General features: G+C 41.0%; 1 pseudogene; it reads right to left on the minus strand.

Moving 5' to 3' along the window:
* Positions 1–7042: 7042 nt before the first annotated feature.
* Positions 7043–7645, minus strand: LOC101420719 (ras-related protein Rab-11B-like; annotated as a pseudogene).
* Between the last annotated feature and the right edge of the window lie 2594 nt (positions 7646–10239).

Genomic DNA, 10239 nt, shown 5'->3' on the forward strand with positions numbered 1-10239 from the left:
ATATAGAAAAAGTGGGCTATACATCCCACCTCATTGATGGTGGTCTTAGCTAGTGACTTGCTCTGGTCAATGGAATAGTAGCTGATGTGATGTGAAAGGAGGCCTTCAGTGTGCTTGTGTGGTTTGGTTTGACCTTTTGCACATCTGCTATTCACCATCACACAAATATGCTTCAGGTAGCCACTGGTCCTGGGGCAATGTGGAGACACATTGAGAGAAGGCCTGAGTCCCACCAAAATTGTGGAGCCAAGCATAGCCAACTTGTAGACTGAAGCATAGCTGTCTCAGCTACCCTACAGACCTACGAGCAAGAAAAAGAAATGCTTAAATGCTTCCAGTTGTACCTACTGATTTTTTAAACAAACTTATTATTTTAGGACAATTTTAGATTTCTTGAAAAAATTGGGAAGACAGTACAGAGAGTTCCCATATACTTCACGTACAGAGAGTTTCCATATACTCCATACCCAGTTTCCTTTATTATTAGCATCTTACATTAGTATGGTATGTTTGTCACAATTAAGGAACCAGTCATGATACATTATTATTTACTGAAGCCTATAATTATTCAGATTTCCTTAGTTTTTATTTGGTGACCTTTGTTTTTTGTTCCAGGATCCCATTCAGCATACTCCATTACATTCAGTTTTCATGTCACCTTAGGCTCCTCTTGACGGTTTCTCAAACTTTCTTTGTTTTTTGATGTTGTTGAGGAATACTAGTTAGATATTTTAGGATGTTCCTCAGCTGAGATTTTTCTGATGTTTTCCTCAGATTGGACTGGAGTTATCAGTTTTTTGGAGGAAGACTACCAAGGTAAAGTGCCACTCTCAACTCATCATATCAAGGGTACATACTATCAACATAACATCACTGATGATGTTGATTTGGATCATATGACTGAGGTAATGTTTGTCAACTTTCTCCACTGTAACAGATTCATTTCCCCCTTTCCCATACTGCACTCTTTAGAAGGAAGTAACTATTGTAGCCTACACTTAATGAATAGAAGTTTTGCTCCATCTTCTTAAAATTCTTCTGCATGGGATATTTGTCTCTTCTCCATTTATTTATTTATCACATATTCTTTAGATCAGTATGGCCTCATGGATACTTACTTTATACTTTGGGTTATATTCTAATACTACTTTATTTAATAATTTTGTTAAAAAATTTCCAGCTTTGGCCTTTCAGTTGACTCTAGTGTCCCTTTGACTATTCCTCTCATTATGGGTTATTGTGGAACACATTTTGCTTTCTGGCACTACAGGCTAGTATATTTCCTTTCTTGTCTTTGAATCAGTCATTTTCTCCTAGGAACCCTGGTTCCTATTATTGGGAATGATATTAGAAAGCAGAGTCTGGGGACCAGGGTGCTCATTGCTAGAGAAATGGTGTTTCTCAAGGCCCTCTCTGCTGAAAAAGCAAGGAAATATATGTGTGTACTAATCTGTGTATGTACATATATCTATTAAAAATCTCTGTATGTAAACATCTGTAGCTGTATTAAGCTAAAATGAGTTCATACTGATGTTTCCAACTCTAGTCCATTTTGACATGGATCATTCCATCCATCTCCTGTTGCTTATCTGTAATCTCCCACTCCAACCGTGAGAAACCTGGCTCCCACCATCTACCACCTATTTACTAGTTGTTCAAGTCCAGGATATGTAAATAGCAATGTCAAGATGGTTAACCCTTATCCCCATGGGAAACTATTAGAGTACAGTGATTACATATAGTAATCTTTCCTTTAGTCTTATATACTCCACTCATTTCCAGCAGCTTTTCCAAAGGTAGGAAGCTTAGATAATTGATTTTAGAGCTTTCTTCTTTTCTAATATATGCATCTAGTGCTATAAATTTCTTTCTAAGCACTGCTTTTGCTGTATCCCATAAATTTTGATAAGTTGTAGTTTCATTTTCATTTAGTTAAAAATTTTAAACTTTTCTTGAGATATCTTCTCTGACTCATTTGTTATTTAGAAAATATTTGGGTATTTTCTAGCCCTCTTTCTCTTATTGTTTTCCAGGGTCATTATATTGTGGTCTGAAAACATAATTTGTATGATTTCCATTCTCTTCAGTTAAGTTGTGTATTATGGCCCAGATATGGTCTATCTTAGTGAATGTTTCATGTGAACTTGAGAAGAATGTGTATTATTTACTGTTGTTGGATGGAGTATTCTGTAAATATAAACTAGATCAAGGTTAAATTATAATGCTGATTAGTTCAACTATATCCTAACTGATTTTCTGCTTGTTGGTTCTATCAATTACTGAAAGAGGGTTGTTGAAGTCTCCAAGTATAATTGTAGGTTTCCTTGTTTCTTCTTTCAATTCTATCAGTTTTTACCTTATGTATTTTGATGCTCTGTTGTTAGGTTCATACACATTGGGATTATTACATCTCCTTAGAGAACTGACTCCTTTGTCATTATGTAATGCCCTTCTTTAACCCTTATAATTTTCTTTGTTCTGAAGCTTCATCAGAAATTAATATAGTCCCTCTAGCTTTCTTTCTTTTAAAGATTTATTTATTTTTCCCTCTCCCACTCTGCCCCCACCTCACCTGCACCCTGCTGTTTTTTTTTTTTTTTTTTTTGCTGTCTGTGTTCATTCACTGTGTGATCTTCTGTATCTATTTCTCTCTCTCTCTCTTTTTGTCTTCTCTTCTCATCTTTCTCCTCTAGGACTCAGAGGGATTTAATCCTGAGGACCTCTGATGTGGAGAGAGGTTGCCTGTCAATTGTGCCACCTCAGTTCCTGGTCTCTGCTGTGCTTCACTGTGACTTTCTCCTTCATCTCTCTTTTGTTGCATCATCATTTTGTTGTGTGACTCATTTGCACAGGCACTGGCTCACCACATGGGCACTGGCTCACGAGGCAGGCACTCACGTGTGCACTTGGCTCACCATGCGGGCACTTGGCTCACTGTGCAGGCATGCTTTCTCTTCTTTTTCCATCAGGAGTTCCCAGGGATCAAACCTGGGTCCTCCCATATGGTAGGTGGAACCTTATCATGTGAGCCACATCCACTTCCCTACAGCTTTCTTTTGATTGGTATTAGTATGGTATATCTTTATCTATCCCTTTACTTTTAAAAAATTCATGAAATATTTATTGAACCAACACAGAATAAATGAATAGGGGGGGGGTATTTTAACCTGCAGCTACAATAAACAGTTCAAATGCTCAGAGGGATGTCACACAAAACATGAAAGATTGGTTGTTCAGTATTCTCTAAAAGGCAGAGTTTGAATTGAGAAATAAATATAAGCATCTGACAGGCTGCAAGGATGTTGTGCCAAGTGTATTACTTGTCTTAATAGTTTCTAGTCCAATACCATGTACTCCAAACTTTTCCTTTCTTCAAAAAGAAGATATAGCTTAACATTTCTCATGAAGGTCTTAAGTTGCGTTTTCATGGCAAGCCCTCCCCTGCCAGCAATGGATGCACTCACAGCATTAGAAAAACTCTAAAGTTAACAACGCTTTTTTAGATTATAAATTTTTTTAAAAGATTTATTTTATTTATTTCTTCCCCCCCTTGTCTGTTCTCTGTGTCCATTTGCTATGTGTTCTTTTTGTCCGCTTCTGTTGTTGTCAGCAGCATGGGAATCTGTGTTTTTTTTTGTTGCGTCATCTTGCTGAGTCAACTCTCCGTGTGTGCAGCACCATTCCTGGGCAGGCTGAACTTTCTTTCGTGCTGGGCGGCTCTCCTTATGGGGCGCACTCCTTGCGCGTGGGGCTCCCCTATGTGGGGGACACCCCTGCGTGGCACAGCACTCCTTGCGCGCAGCAGCACCGCGCATGGGCCAGCTCCACACAGGTCAAGGAGGCCTGGAGTTTGAACCGTGGACCTCCCATGTGGTAGATGGACCCCCTATCTACTGGGCCAAGTCTGCTTCCCTAGATTATAAATATAGTCTTTACTCCTCTTTCTGCATTGAAATGATTTGGACATTTAGCAATCTAACAGTGATAAACTATATCTTTATTATTTCTCTGTAAAAAATTCTTTTAATATGTACATTAGAATTTTTTTTAAAAAGATAGATTACATAAATTTTACATAAAAAATATAGGGGATTCCCGTATGTGCCTCTCCCTACCCCTCCCACATTTTCCCACATTAACAACATCCTTCATTAGTGTGGTACATTTGTTATAACTGATGAACAAATTTTGGAGAATTGCCACAACCGTGGATTATACTGTTTTTTTTTTTTCTTCTTTATTTTCTTTTAAATGTTACATAAAAAAAATATGAGGTCCCCATATACTCCCACCCCCCGCACATCAACAACCTCTTCCATCTTCGTGGCACATCCACTGCACCTGGTGAATACATTCTGGAGCACCACTGTAGCACATGGACAGTGGTCCACACTGTGGTGCACTCTCCCCCAGTCCACCTGGTGGGCCGCAGCAGGACACACAACATCCAGCATCCATCCCTGCAGCACCACCCAGGACAACTCCAAATCCTGAAAATGCCCCCACACCATATCTCTTCTTCTGTCTCCCTACCATCAGCAGCCACCGTGGCCGCCGTCTCCACATCACTACTACAACTTCTTCCCTTACTAATCACAATAGTTCCCCAGCAGAATACCAGTAAATCCACTCTAATCCATACTCTATTCCTCCATCCTGTGGATCCTGGGATGGTTATGTCCAGTCCCCTTCTACATCAGGAGGGGGCTTAGATTCCACATGGATGATGGATGCAATTCTCCTGCTGGCAGCTGTAGGCACTCTGGTGTGGTGGTTGACCCTCTTCACCTCCCTGTCAACTGGCCAGGGTAAGTCCAACAAACCAGAAGGTAGGAACCACAAGTCTGCTGAGGCCCAGGGCCTGGCTGTTACTGGTTTTTAAAGGAAATGGCTTTTTGTTCCTTAGCTATATTTTAGTGCTCTACGTTAGTGATTCTCAGGAGGTGGGGAGAAAAAGAGAGCATAATCTTCAAAGACGGTGAGTCCGAATCCCCAGAATTGTGATATTGCCTTCTGGGGACAGCTGTCCTCAAACCCCAAATGAATCACATTACTATCAACCAATGGTAATGATGGGAGTGTGTTGTGTGTGTTTGGGGAGTGAGGAGTAGGGCAAACAGCTGACAACTGTTGCTCTAATAAACAAGAAGGCTATGTTTATGAGTAACTAGGAAAAATAACCTTGCCATGTATTACTGATGGGCTCCATCCAAATTGAGGAATATTAAAAAATGAAAATCGTTTCAAGAACTATTCAACATAATGTTTAAGGACAAAATAGATATAATATACTTTATATTATATATGTATTTTATCACATATTCAGTAAGGAATGCAGAGGTGTTTAATTCAATTTTTTGAAAAGTCATCAAAATCCAATGGGTTCTCGAGTACATGGATAGTGCCTAGTGAAGGAAGATAGACTGTTACACCAGGCCCTTGATGTTGATGTTGAACCTTGTTCTTGTGAAACTGAAATTTAGCCTAGTATTATGTATTGCCTAAGAGTTATCTCCTGAAAGCCTCCTTGTTGCTCAAATGTGGCCTCTCTAAACCAAACTCAGCATGTAGACAGTGTGGGACATAATTCCTAGGGATGAACCTCCTTGGCACAAAGGAATTATCACCAAGTACCAACTAGTGGTGCATTTGAAAAAAGACCTGACCAAAAAGGGTAGATATTAAAAACAAATGAGTTTTTATGGCTAAGAGATTTCAAAGTGAGATAGGAGGTCATTCAGAGGTTATGCTTATGAACATCTCAGCAGGTCCTCATTGATTGCCACAGTATACCTTTACTTTCAATTTACCTAAGATTTTATGTTTATATGTTTACAGTGATTTTTTTCACAGGCAGTATTTAATGGGCCTCTCTTTTTTGGTCATTCTGACAATCTGTTTCTCTGTCACTCTCTCTCTCTTTTTAAAAGGAGGTGCTAGGGATTGAACCCAGGACCTCGTACATGGGAAGCAGGTGCTCAACTAATGAGCTACAACTGCTCCCCAAGGAGAGTTGGTTTTTTAAATTTATTTGTTTTTGTTTTCAGAAGTTACTGGGGATTGAACCTGGGATCTCATACATGGGAAGTGGGTGCTCAACCATTTGAGCTACAACCACCCCCCTCTCTGTTTCTTTTCTTTTCTTTTTACTGTACAGGAAGTCAGATTATATATTTTAGTAATGAGTGAGAGAAATGAGGCATCAGGAGCAACAGTGCAGGGGCCACAGGGAGAATAAGAGATTGAGAGCTAGGGTTTGGTGTAAATCTTACAAAGTATATGAAGAATCTGTGTTTCTCTACAATAACAAAAATCAAAGACTACAAGAGTGGTTGTATGTACAAAACATGGAGATATTGCTTCATTTGCAAACAGGTTCCTGACTGGGTGGGAAGACAAGATGGAGAGGGGCCACTGGGGAGGGAGCAGAGACAGTGCTGTGTGCAGACGAGATGGGCAAGGTGGGAGGAGGTTTTCCCAGCATAATCTACAGGCAGGCGCTGGAGTTGTGCCTGCTCTGGAGAGGAACTGAAGGCGTGTCGGTTCTGGCTGTACATGGGGAGCAAGTGGGATGCCCAGAGTGTCCACCTGCCCTGGTGGGGTGTCTGGGTGGGATAAGGGCCAGCTGGGCCAACTGGCCAGGGAGGGAGGGAGGCCAGTGTTCCCTGGAGACTGCTGCAGGAAACAGCAGCAGCCTGCTCAGTCTGCCCATCTCCTTGCCTCTGGCCTGCCCTATCCCTTCTGCCACCCTTCCCAGCCAACCTAGATGGCCATTGGGACCAAGAAAGGTAGGTGCATCAAGCCAGGGCTTCTAGTTTTCCTTGAGCCAGGACAGGAGGTGCCAGTTGACTTCTGCTCTTTCTTGTCCCCCTTCTCTGCCCACCAGTGGCCACTGGAGCAGTGTGGAGCTCAATGAAAGGGCAAGAACAAGGCAGTTACCTAGGGGCAGAGAAGGTGGGGAGGGGCAGGGAGGACACTCTGGTGAGGGGCGGGCTGTGAGGATGAGGCCGGGCATGCACACTCCGGAAGGGGGTGCAGGAGGTCACAGGTTCTGGCAGCACTGCAGCTTGTTGAGTGTCTGTTTGTCAGTGGTGGGGGGCATGCTGATGTCCACCACGTTGTTGCCGGGGGACTCATTGTGGGCAGTACGGTCAGTGATCTGCTTCTGTGACACAGTGCAGTAGATCTCTGTGAGGATGTTCTTGAAAGCTTCCTCTACATTGGTGGAATCCAAGGCTGAGGTCTCAGTGAAAGATGAGTTGTTCTTTTTGGTGAATGTGCAGGTCTCGTCAGTGGGCATGGCCTACAGGTGGTGCAGGATGCTCTTGTTGCTCACCAGCATGAGTATGATGTTGTTGTCTGCATGGTCCCGCAGCTCCTTTAGTCAGCGCTCCATGTTCTCATATTTCAGGTGCTTGGTGATGCCCACTGCACAAAAATAGTACATGGAAGTGATGGCACAGTAGTGCTCCTGGTTGGATGTGTCCCAGATCTGCGTCTTGATGGTCTTGCTGTCCACCTGGATGCTGCGGGTGGTGAACTCCACAATGATGGTACTTTTGCTCTCGAGGTTGAACTCATCACAGGTGAAGCTCAACAGCAGGTTGCTCTTCCCCACACCTGTATCCCTGATGAGCACTACTTTGAACAGTAGTCATACTGTTTTCCCGGGTCCCATTGTCCTGGTGCTTCCGGCAGGATCTCTGTTTCTTTTAATTGATAGATTTAGACCATTCATATTTAGAGTGATTATTGATATTTGTAACTACTTTCTACTTGTTGCATTTGTTCTTTATCTCCCCCTCTTTTTCTGCTTTCTTTGGTTTTATTATATTTTATTTTGTTTTTCAAAGATTTATTTCTTTATTTCTCTCCCCTCCCCCCTGTTGTCTGCTTTCTGTGTCCATTCACTGTGTGTTCTTCTGTGTCCATTTGAATTCTTGGTGGCACTGGGAATCTGTGTCTCTTTTTGTTGCATCATCTTGCTGCGTCAGCTCTCTGTGTGTGCTGTGCCACTCCTGGACAGGTTGCGCTTTTTTTGCGAGGGGCGGCTTAATGCGGGGCACACTCCTTGCATGTGGGACTCCCCTATGTGGAGGACACCCCTGCGTGGCATGGCACTCCTTGTGCATGGCAGCGCTGCATGTGGGACAGCTCACCACACAGGCCAGGAGGCCCTGGGTTTGAACCCTGGACCTTCCATATGGTAGGTGGATGCTCTATCAGTTGAGCCACGTCCACTTCCCTCTTTGGTTTTAATAGAACATTTTATAAAGTTTCATTTTATCCCTTCTCTTAGTGTACCAATTAGGCTTCTTTTTAAAAATAAATAGTGCTTTTTCTAGAGTTTACAATATAAGTTTTAACTTATCTAAGTCCACCTTCAAATACATTACACATCTTCACATGTAGTGCAGATACATTATAAGAAATTATTCCCAATTCCTCCCTCCCATCCTTTGTGACATTGTTATCATTCATTTCATATATTCATATCCTATAATCATCCAATACAGCATTTCTATTATTACTCTAAATAGCTATTTTTTAGATAAATTAAGAAGAAAAATAGAAGATTTCATTTTACCTTCACTTATTCCTTTCTTTATACAGATCAAAGTTTCTGACCTATATAATTTTCCATCTGCCTGAAGAACTTTTAATTTTTCTTGCAGGGCAGCTCTGCTGGCAATCAATTTCTCTTCATCTTAGAAAGTCTTTGTTTCTTCTTCATTTTTGAAGGATAATTTCATTAGATATAGAATTCTAGGTTGTTAATTTTTTCTTTCAACATTTTAAATATTCACTCTACTTACTTTGGTTGCATGGTTTCTGATGAGAAGTCTGCTATAAATCTTATCCTTCTCCTTTTATAGGCAAGGTGATTTATTTATTTATTTGCCTTTGGCTTTTAAGGGTATTTTGTCTTATTCTGTTGTTTTTTTAATGCAATTTGAATAATGATATTTCTAGATATGTGTGTGAGGTTTTTTGGGGGGAAAGTGGTTGGTATTCTCTGAGATTCCTGGATCTGTAGTTTGGTGTCTGTTGTTAATTTTGGAAAGTGCTCATCCATTATTACTTCAAGTGTTTCTTCTGTTCTCTCTTTCTTCTTCTTCTGATATTTCAGTTATACCTTTTGAAATTGTCTCACAGTTCTTGGAGGTTCTGTTCTGCTTTTTTCCTTTCTTTTTTCTCTTCTCATTTCCCATTTGGGAAGTTTCTCTCTGAGTGCACTGATACTTCCCTCAGCTCTGTTGAGTCTATTGATGTGCCCATCAAAAGCATTCTTCATTTTTGTTAGTGTTTTTGATTTCTAGCATTTCCTTTATTCTTTTTTAGCATTTCTGCTTCTCTGCTTACATTACCCATCTTACCTTGTGTGTTGTGTACTTTTTCCTTTAAACCTCTTAACATATTAATCATAGCTATTTCAAAAAAAATTAAAATAACTTGTTTAAATTTCCAATATCTATGGCATACCTGAGTCTGGTTTTGTTGATTGCTTTCTCTTTTCAGATTGTGCTTTTTCTTGCCTTTTGACATGTCTTGTAATTTTTTTGTTGAAATACAGACATATTGTATTTGGTAATTGGAACTGGGTAAATAGTTTAAGGATTTTTGGTAATCAGGCTAGGAATTGGCTGTGTTCAATGTTTGCTGTAGCTAGAGGTGCTGGAGGCTTAGTGTCCTTGTTAACTTGAGGCTTCACTAAATACACATCAGAAGTAAACTGTGCCTTACACCTCTTTAAGCTGTATGCGCTCTACCGTTATTATATGGGGCCCTTTTGGTGTGGTGGTTAGGTGAGAGATGGAGAGCATTCCATACTCTTTCCATACTCAGTGTTTTAGTGGTCTGTGTCTCCAGGCTGTGACCTTTACAAGTTTTTCTCCTGTAGCTTTACTTTCCCCCTGCCCTCTATTCCATCCCTGACCACAGTGTTCCTAATATATTCTCCTGAAGCCCTAACCACTGTTGACTATATGAATGTCCTTCCGGCTTGGATAGGCTCTTCCAAAGCCTTTTCTCCTGGAGAGTAAGCATTTGTCCTGGAGAATGCTCTGGACATAACTCACAGTGATTACTCTTGCCCTCCTTGTTTCAGAGCTATTAGGGGATATTTCTCAAATCTTTACTATGAGAACCTAGTGAGTTTATTGAGTTAAACCCCACAAAAGTGCAGGAATCCCCCAAGACTGTGGTCCCCCAGAACATATCACTCTCACACTATTCCAC

This window comes from Dasypus novemcinctus, chromosome 26 (genome assembly GCF_030445035.2).
Source record: "Dasypus novemcinctus isolate mDasNov1 chromosome 26, mDasNov1.1.hap2, whole genome shotgun sequence".
Taxonomy (NCBI): domain Eukaryota; kingdom Metazoa; phylum Chordata; class Mammalia; order Cingulata; family Dasypodidae; genus Dasypus; species Dasypus novemcinctus.